Source organism: Thunnus thynnus, chromosome 4 (assembly GCF_963924715.1).
Source record: "Thunnus thynnus chromosome 4, fThuThy2.1, whole genome shotgun sequence".
Lineage (NCBI taxonomy): Eukaryota > Metazoa > Chordata > Actinopteri > Scombriformes > Scombridae > Thunnus > Thunnus thynnus.
The window spans coordinates 26,309,134-26,323,683 of NC_089520.1; the positions used below are offsets into that span (position 1 = coordinate 26,309,134).

Below are 14,550 nucleotides of genomic sequence, written 5' to 3' on the forward strand. Positions count from 1 at the left end.
TGAAATGTTGGAAAGTCTTACATGTTGTTTGTGAATTGTACTTTTGTTTTTGTCATGATTGCATTCATTTAAGTCTGTATTGCTAATAGTATAACTTCCTATGATAAAAAGGCTTGCTTTTTTTTTTTTTTTTTTTTTTTTGCTTGATATGAATTTTTTACAGGTTTTTGAAAACTGGCTGCATTTCAGGAGGTTAGAGGTTGATTATGAACTTCATGTAGTAGTCATGTAGTTTCACCCGTACTGCTTCCATAACATTTTCTAGATTCCTCACAGTTAAATACATGTGCAGTGTGTTAGTAGTGAGTTGAGGCTCTTTGTTATTTAACTCCATATACTTTACATTTTATTCAATATTTGGAGCTCTTATTTGTGCCATGCAATTAGATGGGCACCATGCTCTGTATGTAGTTGTTCAATGTAAAAGGCTTAAACACCACCATTTCCTTTGTTCAGCAGTCAAAAGGTTATGAATCTCCTCTGTGTATGTGAACTTGGAAACTGGTGTTTTGCCTTTTGGATTAGAGCTTCTGGCTCCTTTTATCAAGCTTTGTACAGTCAGGAGGCATTATAAATGATGGGGGATATTACAATATCCGTCTCCAGTATCTGTGTGTGTGCAGTATATGTGTGTGTGTGTGTATAAATTTTCTCTGAATATTTGTCATGTTGTGTGGATGTATGTGCCTTGTGTGTGTGTGTGTGTGTGTGCCGCAGAGGAGAGTAATGCACAGGCCTCGGGTCCTGCAATTTCATCTCTCGCGAAAGTAATGCTTTATAGTAACTGTCCATGTTTAATAGTAATATATATATATATATTGTAGGTCCAAACCTGACTGAAAAGAGGACCAGCTGCAGCCTTCTACTGCAGAGGCTTTCAACGAAGAAATAGCAGCATGACACAGCAGCAATATGAAAAATAGACCTTAAGTTTGTCACAGCTAACTGTGGCAGTGGCCTATTAATGCATATCCAGCAAGCATTAATTCTTGTAAGTTATTCTACTCCAAATGTCTTTTATTCATTTCAAACTCCATCTAATGCATGTAAAAAATATTTCCACCCCAATATTTGTGTGTTTTCTAGTGTTCTCAAGGTCAAGCTCTGTTTTAATATCAAAGAGAAATGAAATCATTACCTTGCTGTGACAATCCCTCAGTATTTCTCCAGAAAGTAATACGTGTTCTTTCAATTACCTTTTTAGCCCATATATATAAACTAAACAAATCATTCAGCTTTGTAGATTTATGGTTCATAGAAACTTGAATTGATGTTTATTCTCAACCAAATTACTAAACATAACTCGAAGTGGCATATCTGGGTCTGCCTGCTGGGATACTCTAAAGCAGGGATTACATGAGTCTTGTACTATTTGTCCCAGACAGAACGCACGTCAAAGACTGTTGAGCATGTGTGACTTGTCAGGCCAGACACATATTTAGCCTTCTCTGTATGCATGCATACAGTCCTCTGTGCTATGCGATGAATGCCAGGTTTGAGTGTCCCTGATTCAATTCACTTTCTTCCCATCTCCCTTCATGCCTATTTCATGTCCCCAATTAAAAATGCACCACGTTGACTTGTAAAAGGAAGGTGGGGATGGAGGTTAGGGCTTTTCAAAGATCCCTCTCAATTATTCAAGGCCAAGTTTGATTCAGAAAATGGAGGCGGATTAATAAGTCATGCAGAAGTTTTCGAGGGTTTGGGTGGAAAATGTAATGTAAGATGTTCTGATGAAATTAGCAGAAGCATCAGCCAAGAAGAGATGTTTGTTGTAGATTAGGTTCGACAAATTTTGACTGCCAGAGTCAGCAGTTTAAACGTTTAAACTACTCGAGAATATCTGAAGTTAGCAACTCAGTTCAGAATAGCTTCCTAATCGTTCCATTTTATACTGAATGTAAATTTCTTACTAAGAAATATGTTAGTTGGAACAGCTCTGAGTGACATAAGGCATCAGATCAGCTTTGAGTTTGTATTTCAAATTTTCTATTTGTTTCTGCATACCCATTGGGTCCATATAGTTCCATTTTCATTCCCCCAAAACTGTGCAGATCAGTGCATTTTGCTATCAGATATTACCATTCAAATCATATTGGTATCACATTGAGTGAAAGTACATCAAGGCTTTATCCTATCCTGCTGGTTGGAGAGCAGATAGACCAAAACATATCGCTGCAGAGGGAGATGGTGCAAGAGTGCGTAAAACGACAAGGAGCTCAAGACAGAGAGAGCGAGAGAGAGGGGGAGAGAGAAGGAGAATTAGAGAGATGTTGAAACAGGGATGATGTAAGAGAATGCGTGAAAAGAGGCGAGGGAGATCCATGGTGGAGAGTTCGGGTTGGAGGGGGGGGAGTTGCACACAAAGACAGAAAGAGAATATCAAGAGGCAGACAATATAAAAGAGAGAAAGCAGAGATTGTAAAGAGAGGTACAGACTAAAAATGGAGGCACCAGGAGATTGTTCAATGACAGGCACAGGGTGAGCAAAAGGAACGAAAGGAAGAGGGAAGAGGCTGAAAAGGAAAGACTGAAAAGCAGGCGAGGAAAACGACAGAGAGAGAGAAGTAGAAAGAGTGAGGGAGTCCCAGAGACAGATGTCGCCCTCGCTGGCCCCGGGCAGATTGATAGCTTCTGGCCCAGTTCCATGCCAGGCTCTGACCCCTCTGTCCTCTGCTGTAATTTATAGGCTGCGTTTTGCCAGATTTAAGCACTACTCTGTGGCCATCATGGCTCGAGAAGGGAGAATGACCTTCCTGGGATGGTAGCAGAATTAGACCCCTGCAGCTCCCAGCCACCCCGGGGGTAAATAACCAAGTGCCCTCCCTATTAGCAGGATCTCTGACAACGTGTTAACGGGACAGGTCTCAGTGAATGTTTGTCTTTTTTTTCTGCATGTGTTAGCTCCCGCAGTTTGTTCACGTGTTTCAATATGTTCATGTGAGGGTGCAGCAGTGTAGGATTTAAAAGTTTTTGTGTTTTCCATCTGCAAGAATAGATGGCAGAAATAACTCCTTGCTGCATATCAGTGCAGTCAAACTGCCATCAACATACTGTAGCTGACAGGTTGACCACCTTCAATAATTGTTTTTGGTTTTTTGGTGTTTTTTTGTTTTTTTTTAAGTCTGAAGTCTGAAAAAGGCACCTTTGTTATAAACTAAAGTAAAAGCTCAGTGTGATTTTTTCTTCAAGACTTATTAAAGTATTTTTGTTGCATTTGCTCGAGATAGAACAGAGAAGCACATAAATCTGTGCAGGTATCAATTTTCAAGGACCAAATATTACAGCTTTTGGTCAACTTTTTTTGATAAGTTACTTGAAGGCTATAATGTTTGTTGCAAAAGTAGAGATGAAATTACCTTCTAGACAATTACTAATCAACTGTTTGAGTGCACTATATGTATTTATTATTTGTCACAAACTGCCTCAAAGTCAGTGACAAAAAAAGGAATCACACATGAATAAAGTTTCTAAAAATGATGTAATAATAATGTTAGTCAGCGAGGTCAGTAATGAATGCAGTGTATGGATGAATGCAGTGTGTGATGCGTGCAAACAAAACACAAAACCTAAACAAACCGGCTGGTGAAGACCTGAGAGCAAGAGAAGAGAAAGAGGTTAACAGGAAGCCACTTAAATAGGCTGAGGCCTAAACTACACAGGTGTAGGTAGTTTCCTGATGTCCTCTCCAAGTCTGCCTATTGATTCCTAAAGCAGGAAGTCAAACCAATCACACAAGCAGAAGGCAGAAAGAGGGACGTCATATATTTCATATGAATGTGTGTGTTTAGATCAGTGTCACCGAGGGCCAGACTTTAAGCCTTTTGCGCATCTTTTCAAACACAGATAAACCAAATTGGAAGCACATAACATACATGTGATCAGTGAAGTCCCCTCTCCTGTATGTATACTTATGCATTTACAGGAGGAAGATCCTCTGCTTTGAGGATTAATTAACAGAAGGTTGAGGTGGCTTAGACAAAACACAATTCATTCTGTTGAAATAATTAAAAAGTGCACTGAATTAGTTCAACACAACATACAACCAAAAGAGAAGAAATAGCAAATAACAAACAAACACAACATCTGAAAATATTTTGTGGCTGCAGTTATTAAATTAAACTTGAACATGGCGTTGACTCGGCTGCTGATGCTCCATGGTGAGTGCACTCTTTTAGTAATTTACTTTTCATGTCTTGTATTTTTTTATAATCAATCTTTTCCTTAAGGTGTTTTTTTTAATGCCATTCCATCTCATTTTTCATTCCCTCTGAAGTTTATTTAAGTCCTTCACATTATATTTTGACAAACCTTCTTCTATAAATTAATCAGAGTATTTTATTTCAGCATTAAAGAATTTTGATCTCTTTTTTTTTTTTTTCTGAGTCCTCAGATCATGGAGTTGCATCTTCACTCACAGAATCCGCCAGGCCTTATTAATTATCGCATCATTAGCTGCTCATAATTCAGGCACTCATTTTGCATAGATCGTGGGTCTGAATTGGATGAAAGGTGCAGCGCAAGTTTTCACTGCGGTTTCTTGTAAAGTAAATATGGTCTTGTGTGCATCCAGAGTGTATCCTCCAGTAGACTAACTTGGCTGGTTAGCCGGTGGGCTCAGCTGGGTTTGTGCTTGGCCATTCAGAGCGTTACCTCAATGCACAAATCAGCCCAGGGAATGATCTGGACAGAAAGCCTTCAGCAAATTATTACAGATTTGCAATTTAATGGCTTCTGAGGTCTCTCCCAGCCCCACACAGGTTCCCAACGAGACAGAGCCTATTAGTTTGTCCTTTAATCACAGAACAGGAGATGGGAATTCTGGCCAAACCTATACATACCCCGCTTCACTTGGTGTGGAATGATTTCATGGGGTTTATAGATAGAGACAGAGAAGTCTGAGTGTGCGCGCGTGTGTGTGCGTAAGTATGTGAGCATTTGCTAGTAGATAAGCTTTGCTTTCCCTGGAGCAACAGCAGTGTGTGTGTGTGTGTGTGTGTGTGTGTGTGTGTGTGTGTGTGAGTTGTATGCGTAGGAGAAAGAGAGAGAAAACAACACTTTCCTCTATGGAGCGTTCATCAATACCATGAGGTGAGCAGTGGGCAGTAGAAATTAATTTGGCATAGACTCCACCCAAAGCTAACTAAAGTCCACTTCACAAACAAAAATGGAAAATTAGTTTCCAGTAACATGTTCCAAAAGCATTTCTGGTTTTAATTGAAGTGAGAATTGAAAACTCAAAAGTTACAACATCAAAATGTTGAATATTCTCTTTTGAAACAAATAAAATTCACCACCAAAAAGGCAACATGATAAAAGTTATCTAAGTAAATGTCACACAGCATAAAAAAAAGTTCTATTTAAAAGCTTAACTACTGGAAATATCAGTTTAAGTTAAGGTGACTCTCTCCCTGATGCAATTCAGTGGATTGAGTTTTTATATCATATGAGTTGTAAAACAGTCCCTGACTTAAGCCTGTGAATTAAAAAAAAAAAACATGCTTGTTTATTACATACTTGGTAAATTGATGAGTAGTTAGGCTTCAGATTAGCATTTTTTATCCATTATGGATTTACTGTACAAGACTTTTTCTATTTATACAGGCAGAAAGAATGCATTTTAGATAATGACATAACCTCTGTGATACTATTTGCAACAGACAAATGGCCAGATTTTCACAGGGTGTTTAAGCAAGTCTTTTCCCATAGCTATAGTTGCCCTGATTAATGTGCCATCGATGCAAAATGTAAAAACCATCACTCCAATCTGCCTTTCAATGTCCCAATTTGTCCAAGAGGAAGCCAAGCTTTCTAAATGAGCTGGATAAAAGCGGATGAATATATATAATTATCTGTAGCTGGAGCACCAACAAAGGGACTTTGAAAATCAACTTTGCGTGCCAAAGGGTTCATTAGTCTGACGACAACATGTCCCCTCAACTTGCAGGCGGAAAAAAATGCAGGTATCTGCAAAGCTATTAAAAGCATGCAGTCATGCAGCCTCCTGTAGCCCAACCACTATCTGTTTGGGATTAGAAGCTATTTAATGTGCTAATGTTAATATGCTAATGTGTTAATGTTATGTTAGTGAATTATTAGGAGATTTAAGAAATGGCTGGCTGCTGTTTTGTTGGTTTTACGCATTGACACATTAGAAAGGACGGATAACTGTGTTTACTTTGCATATGGAAATCCCTGAATGTCTTTCATCTGTCCTTCCTATAGCGACTAGTGGTCCATGTTAGCTTTGCAAACATCTTAATTGTGTTAAATGGAGGAAAAAGGGGGGAAGATTAAAAGCCATTAATGTGTGTTGTGTGAGGGTATGCTATTCCCGGGACGGTGCTTTTGTTCACTTTGGCAAAGCAGACAAGAGAGTTTCACCTTGAAACTCAATGCACACCAGAAACATTGTCACTGGGTCTACGGAAAACGTTGCTGTCTCTCGCTCGCACTATTTTATTCACTGTCAGACTTGCTTTGCTCGTCTTTGCATTTCTTTTTGTGATTGCCTCTCTCCATCCTTCTTACTCTCTTTGTATGTCTCTCCCATTTTCTCTATGTCTATCTCTCCCTTGCTTTCCCTTTGTAGCACTGGTTCTCTCCATCACTCTCTCTCTCTGTCTGTCTGTCTAAGCGTCAGATAAGCTCACTGGGGGAGACTTTAGAGGACTCTCCATCTGTGTATAAATAGCTCTGGATGAATTATTGAGGGACCTGGGGTTGCTAATAATCCCGCAGGACCCATCTGACAATGACACAGAAGATGGAGGGAAAACAATTACGCAGGCTTTCTCCTTCAGAAGAGTGGGAATGGGGGTGGGGGGGACTCGGCGGCCTCTGGGAGCCTCCTCACGGGGCCCAACATCTTGGCTAATAAACCCAATTAAGTCTCCTGAATCAATCGGAGCCCCGGGGGCGTCCTCTCTCTTCCTTCCCCGGACGGCGTGCCACAACAGGAAGTGTAATGATTCATGTTCCCCCTTCTGCGTTTGGATCGTCCTCTCATCTCCATCTTGCAGGTTGGCAAGGCGGACGGGACAGGACAGGATGTCCGCCGAGGCAGGATAATAGGACAGGGAGAGGAAAGGAGAAGAGAGGCGAGTGGAGTGGAGAGAAGAGGAGAGGTGCACATAGGAATATTAATGGGAGTGTTTATCCTGTAAGTGTTTTACCAGCGGGACAAGACATGGGACCACTCCCATGACAGAATTAAAGCACTTTGTCTTCTTAGTGATACATGATTCATCTGTAGACGGATTAATATGCTTTGCCAGGTTGTTACCTTTGACACTATCTTTCTATCTGTCTGTCTTGTCTCTCTGTCTTTCTGTCTACTGTAAGTGTTTGTGTGGTTGTAATTGAGGCTGATCTGGGCTTTTAATTTTAATTTGATGTCTGCCAGTTATGCCACTTCCATTATGAACAGAGCTACATAAAAATAGAATAAAATTTGACTCATTTTGTCTCTGTACATTTTATTATTCAGTCTACAAGAATTTCAAGATTAGATGATTCTGCAAAACTCCAAATTACTTTCAGTGGTAATGTTTTAAATTTCAAGCTTTCTGCAAACTCTGGTTAAGATTAGGAAAAGGTATGGTTTTGCCAGTAAAAATATGGTTAAGGTTAGGCAACAGATTTGGCGAAGATCATGATTAAAGTTTAAAAAAAAAACATTTACTGCGGGTCTGTGATGGGCTAACTCCAAAATGGACATAATTCCTACAGATACTGGGTTGGTATATTCTGTCTTTTAAATGCCTGATGTGTGTGAGCACCCAAAATCAGTGAATAGGTGAAGCAAGACATTCAGCTTTAAAGTGCTGTGTTGTCTGGTTTTAAGAGGAGAGTTTTCTATGATGGTCAAAACACTGTTTGAGAGGTTTTTCCAGTCTGCCAAGTATAAAGTTCCCAGGTGAAACACTGAACAGTTGTGACTTGTTTGGCATGAAAATGATAAAAAAGTAGAAAAGTCCATCTGTGATCTATCAAACATTGTTTTAGCAGTCAGTGGCAATATATTTCTCAGAGTGCCTGACATGCTACGTAAGGGTGCAGACTTTTGGTTCAACTCAGGACTCGTTCAAAATTGAATTATTCATATTGTGAAAAGCTAAAATTGGGTCTCCCAAACATTTCCTGGCAAAATGGCTGAGGTAGGATAAGAGTAAGGCGATTCATCTGCCTGGATATTGGGGACAGCTCTAGACTTTCAGTGTGTGTGCTTAGCCATCAGGGAAGCTGTGTGTGCATGAGTGTGTGTTTAAGCATTTATGTTACATGTGATGCCTTCTGTATGAGTCTTGTTTACGAAGGTGTTTGACTTTGTGGCATGAGAGCTCAAGCATCACATGTAAGCCTGTGTGTGTGTATGTGTGTGTGTGTGTACGTTTGCGTGTGTTTTCCGTCCCCGACCCTCAAGGGACCGAGCAGGGTGGGGGTTGGTGGGTGGTGTTGGGGGGGGGGGGGGGGGGCGGGGGGGGGCGACACTGTCCTAATGATGCATTTTCTACTCCATTGATTCAGTGGCTCTGCTCTCCAGTAAATCCTTCACATGCAACACATTAAAGCTGGCCCTTTTTCCTCCTTCGCCAATCGATTAGCACAGCTTAGAGACGGCCACTCTGGGAAGCAGGGCGAGAGATGCGACTTGTTATCTTCAGGGACTCTCTCTCTCTCTCTCTTACACACACACACACACACACACACACACACACAAATACTATTTGAAGGTTCTCATTTTTTCTTGCACATTTTTTGTTAAAGAAAGTATGTATGTTTTGTCTTAATCTGTATGGTTGTAATTTGAAAATGCATCAAACTGTGTGAGGACATTTTCAGTGTGCCTGTATTTGTTATTGATACTTTTAATCTCTGGATTACTGCATGCATTTTAATATGGAGGTTGCCAACATCCAACAACAACTACAGTTTTTTAGGGTTTTTTTCTTTTTCCTTACCCACATGTACCACTTTCTGTGTCTCTGATACAGGCTTCTGAAGTATAGGTATCAATTATTGAGTTTTTGCACTTATAACACAATACACACAATATGTACACAATACATATTTAGTAATCAATGATTTTCGAACCTTCTGTCTATAAATCAAGTGGTTTTATTCCCGCACTCTGCATTTTTGGGCAATTTATAAGCAATTTGTTCAGGTTATTTTTCAATGTGTTGCTGAAACGTAACATTCAAACCTTCAGAGTGCATTTATTTTGCATGATGAAGGTGGAACAGTTTTTCAGGAAATGCCCAGTTATTCAAATTTATTTGACACCCCCCCAGTCAACCAGAACTCAGTATTCACTCAGGATACAGTATAATAACTTTTATTTAACGATATTCATATCCTCATCTCAGAGAGTAATTCAGTTACAACTAGAGTCGCTATTGCTCTAAATTACTGTACTGTCCTGCACTTTTGAGAATGAGGAAAAACTGCAGCAGATATACAGCAGTAGCGGTGTCCCTTTGAGTTTCATCTGTCACCTGGTTATTAACTTTTTCAGTGTCTTGTCTTGCTGTCCAGCTCCCTCAGCGGCTTGCTCGATGCATCTTTCTATATTACAGGCTCTTCTTGTTCCCCTGAAGAGAGGTCTAAAGGATCTGCATATAGTCGCCTATAGGAGAGCTGGGACTGCTATTAGACTCCATTATAAATGAATTCACCTCGTCTTTCATAATACTGCCCCTTAGTTCTGCCTCACTCTGCTGAAATAATATCATACTCAAGACTAGCATTCATTAGTCCCTGAAACAGCTCCTGAATTTTTAAGGCCTGTTTTACACAATGAAAAAAAACATGCTTGATGTGGTCTCTGAACAGTAATTGAAGTTTTTTTTTTTTCTTTCTTTCTTTTTTGTCCCTGTTCACACAGAGTACAGTGCCGTTCTCTGAGCTCATATTGTGGGCTTCAAAGTGCTTTTTTTTATTTAATCAGGGTTTACAGCTGCCAATTAAAGATTTTAAGATGATACCGGGAGAAAGTAGGAGCGTTCCTGGAGACCTTGGCCATGTCCCCTAAAATAGCCTCTATCCTCTGTCTCTTTTTTCCATTGTGAGTAATGATCTGAAAGGTCAGCAAAGGTGAAGGGGATATGAGCAACTGCTGCTCACTTTATTGAATTACTTTTCTTCACAGAGCCAAAATTGCGGGGTCTTCACTTTGATACCAGATTTAGTGGGAGATATTTAACCAGTCTGTAATCTTTATTAATCCAAAACTGTTCAATATATCTGAGTATTAGCACTTTAAGGATCCGTATTGCACAGTCAGTAAGGTGGTTAAAGATGTTCAAGATGTAGACATAGTTGAAAAAGAGAGAGATCTGCACACCAAATAGCTCCCATTTACAGGACGTGATGCGTGACGTTTCAAGCACAAGGCTCTTCCTCAGACTGCTTCTGCTTTTGATCCAGTACCCATCCTACTGGGTATTGGGATGTGCGTGTCTTTTTGATTATTTTTTCAAGATGTAGACATATACACATAGAGATCGTAATTTCAAAAGCTTGTGTATATTTTATTTTCAAAAGTAGACTTTTCTGCATTGCAACCATCCTCTTTTCTGTATTAATCTTTTGGCGTTTTGAACCAGATGTGAGCTGAATAGTAACAATCCAACGGTTCATACTGAGTGTCCCCGTTACAGCAGTACAAGGGCAACTGTATCATTCTTGAATCAGAATCTCTCTTAATTCAACACTTATTAGTATTCCTCTTTTGCACTCAGTGCTACTCGTTTTCACCGTATGACTAAAAGACCAAGGCTTTATACGCTTTTTTCTCTGAACACAATAAGTCAAGAATTTTCATCTTTACTTTGACCCATTTCAGGAGTGAATTGAAGAGTGTTATCTAAGCCTCAGCACTCACAAAAAATCCAGTCAGAATGTTCTTGTCTTAAGGTCAATCTTTTAAAAAGGAGGGAAAAAAAAACATTCTTCTGTTTATTGAGCAAAGGCTGTCCTTGGTCAACTCTTTCAGGCGGAGATAAGTGCTAACAGAACTGAGGTAGGGGAGACGTGGAGATTTCTATTGACTGACTGAAATTGGACAGCCTCAAACAAAGTTTTGTGCCAAAGTTTTTCGAGGCAGAGTTCCAGGGCTATCCAGCGTGGAGCTTCAGCTGCGCCGTGGATAAAGCTTTTTAATGCTATTGACTCTTTTTAGGCTCTTACCAAGATGTTCTGAAATATTTAAATGATCATTGGGAGTTTCTCCCCGTCTGTGGCTGGGAATAAAGGGATAGAGTGAGAGGAGGGAACTTTTTATGTCAGCCTTTTACAATCCCTGAATTAATAGGCACAAGATAATTAGAGAATTCTGTGCAATAACATTGTCCCCTAGCTTTCTAGTCTTGGGTGGCGTCAAGCAATGCACGCTTGTAAAAAGTAATTCATGTGTCCGGTGACACTGCAAAGCACTAATTCGGGAATGCATTGGTATTCATTTTAGTTTTAGTACAATCATAATTAGTTTCATGGAGAATTTAAAGATTGGAGGGTCCCCATTCAAGGCTGTAGCCAGGTCACAAAGGTCATGTTCTCTGTATTGTTTCTGGGAATTTGGGGGTTTTAATGACCTAAGGATTTAATTACCCACAAATTAAACATGATGGGACTAAATATTGTTGAATGTGTGTTTTAGGCAAGGAAAAAAAAACTGTCCCCATATCCAAAATATGACTTACTTGAAATTTTGCTGTTAGTCAAGTAGTTGAAAACCAGGCAAAGTAATACAATTAGTTTTCAGTCATTCAATTCACAACTCATTAAATCAAGTTTGCAAACATATTGATCCCAAATTAGATAAAATTAAATAACTTTAAAAAAAAAAACAAACAAACAAAGGGATATCATTCAAGATATAGAAAGATGAAAGATACAGATATTCCCAAACTGTCAACTTTTTGGGAAACTGTGTCCAGCAAAGACAGCTCATCAAGTCAAGGCTTTGACCTCGTTAACAAGGTCAAAGCTCTATGTGGTCCGACACAGCTGTCGTTTAAATGAGGCTTGGTGACAGTTGGTGGATTTCACCACTGAAGCTCGTGCCTTTTCTTCCTCCCCCACCTAAGTATTCATAGTCACCATTCCCTCGTTGCTTTCTTTCATCCTCTCCCTTTCTCTCTCTCTCTCTCTCTCTCTCTCTCTCTCTCTCTCTGTCACTCTCTCTCTCTCTCTCCCTCTCTCTCACTCTTTTCCAGTTTCTCTCCCTCTCGGCGGGTGTGTGTCCCTTTAGGGTGTCTGCAGCAGTTGAGATAAGAAGCGAGTGTAGGACACAGGGGGATGGTGTTCACAGAAGCTAGGTGATCTTATCTACTCTCTCTCTCTCTCTACCTCTCCCTCTCTTACTGAGCATCCGTTGCTGTTCGGCTTTTCCTCTCTGCTGTTCTCCACCCCCCCTCCCCTTTCTTTTTGCTCCCTTGCCCTTCTTCCTTCCCTCATCTCTCTTTCTCTCTCTCTCTTTCTCTCTCTCTCTCTCTCCCTCTCTTTCTCCACCCACCAGCCCCCCCCCCCCCCCCACCCCCCACCCCCCACCCCCCAGCTCTCCTCTCCTTTCACACACACATTCTCTCAGATCCCCTCTGCGCTGCTGTTGATTTGAATTTGAAGTGATGGGAAACCAAATTGGCAGCATTGACAGCAGAAACAAACAGCTTATCTCTCTCTCCTGGGCCAATATGGGTCTTAGTAAGATACTAGAGCCGCTGCCAGCATCTGACTTGTGACAATGATGATAAATTGAACGTTTGTTGACTGTCACTTTTCATGTGTGTGCGTGTGTGACCATGTTAGCATCTATGTGTGAGCTTGTCTCTTCCACACATGTGTGAATGTAGTCAGTGGTTGAACGTAACTAAGCAGTAGTCTTGTAAAATTTTGAGGTACTTGTACTTTACTTCTTACTTTCAGTTTCCATTTTGAAAGTGACTTTAAAATGAATTATATTTTGCATCAAATCATTTAAAATGCAGGTCATTTTATTTTTAATGGAGTGTTTTTACATTGTGGTATTGCTGGATCTGAACACCTTTCCACCCCTATATATTTACTGGATGTGGTGGGTGCTTGCACTCCAAACATGCAAGTGAGTGTCAGGCGTGTGAATCAGAGGCTCGTGCATGTATTTCCTGTGGGACGGCGCCGGCATGTAGCGTTAACACGACAGGCCCGGAGAGGATGAGGAGGTAGCCAAGCTGTCAGCGGCCAGCTCCCACTTCCCCTAATGAGAGAGAGGCCCGTTAATTAAAAACACCAACAGGCGGAGCTCCCCAGTGTCCCGCCATCAGGACGACCCGGGGTTAAAGACGCAGAGTCGAGAGGCATGCTGCTTCTACATACAGTACATGGTGCTGGCCTCAACGATAAATAGCCCCCAGTATGCAAAAAGAACAAAGCAAAGCACAACATGGAAGAGCTATAAAAGGGGAGGGGGGGGTTCTTTAAACTGCACTGTGTTTGTGTTTTTTGGGGGGAGGGGTCTATGATAATCGTCTAATACTCAGCCCTTGATGTTCCCAGAACAAACTGTCGTTCTTTGTGCTTGTGTTCGTTGCATGGCAGCGTTTTTTTTTTTTTTTTCCTGCTGCTAATGCTCGTGTCTACCTCATTGTTCCCTAAAAGAACGATATTTTTCAAACGCTTGAAATGTCTGCTAGTATTCTTATCACTGTGTAAGCCCACAGACTAATTCTCCCTGGTGGATGTTTTTTTTTTTTTTTTTTTCTTTCACTGGATTTAACTGAATTCAATTTAAATGTTTATTTTGTATTTAGCTAAAATTTTCCAGAGCAAACAAGCAAAACACCTGCACATACAATATGAGGAATATTTGTCTCAAATTGAATCTTGTCACCGCAGCCTACTGTGCAATTGTCTTTGTAAGTGTTTTATTAAACTGTCAGACACATGAATCATTTGCCTTGATCTGGAGATTGACAGTTTGTCAGCTCTCTGACAGTGGCGTGCGCCTCACTGTCAACAGGGGGTGGCGAGGGAACGACTTACACGTTCCCCACGGCTTCTTCTTCTGCCTTGCCTCCTGCGTCTCCATCTTCCTTCCACCCCCACATGTCAGCCCAGGTGCTAACAAAACCGAGGATTGTGGGTAGTCTTGGAACATATGGAGCAGAGAGACGGAGAAATGAAGGGTGGAGGGAGGGGAGGGGGGAGGGGGAGGGGTGAGAGAGAGAGAGAGAGAAGCTGTCAGGGAAATGTCTATCCCTGTCACAGCAGCCAGAAGAGTGTGATGGACGGATGGATAACTGCTATTTCAGACTGCTGGGGAGAAAACTCAGATTTGATGTGTTTTGCAGGCTCTTACGCAACAGAATGCACAAATCTTTGCATCTCCAAAAATGTAACTGTTGGTCACGCCTTTTTTCTCATTTCTTTTTTGCATGTGTATTGGATTGCGTTTGTGTACACAGGAATGTTCAGTTTGTTCAGTCACTGAAATGCTCTAAGTTGTGCACAAACACGCGCAGGCACACACACAAACACAGGCGCAATTCCCAATGCGCCCATGTAGAC

The 14,550-nt window shown here is 40.8% G+C and overlaps 1 protein-coding gene across 1 annotated transcript in view; it reads left to right on the forward strand.

The window, feature by feature from the left end:
• Positions 1 to 14,550, forward strand: part of celf4 (CUGBP, Elav-like family member 4) — an 88,039-nt gene that overhangs the window by 7,008 nt on the left and 66,481 nt on the right. The gene's annotated exons all lie outside the window — the stretch shown is intronic.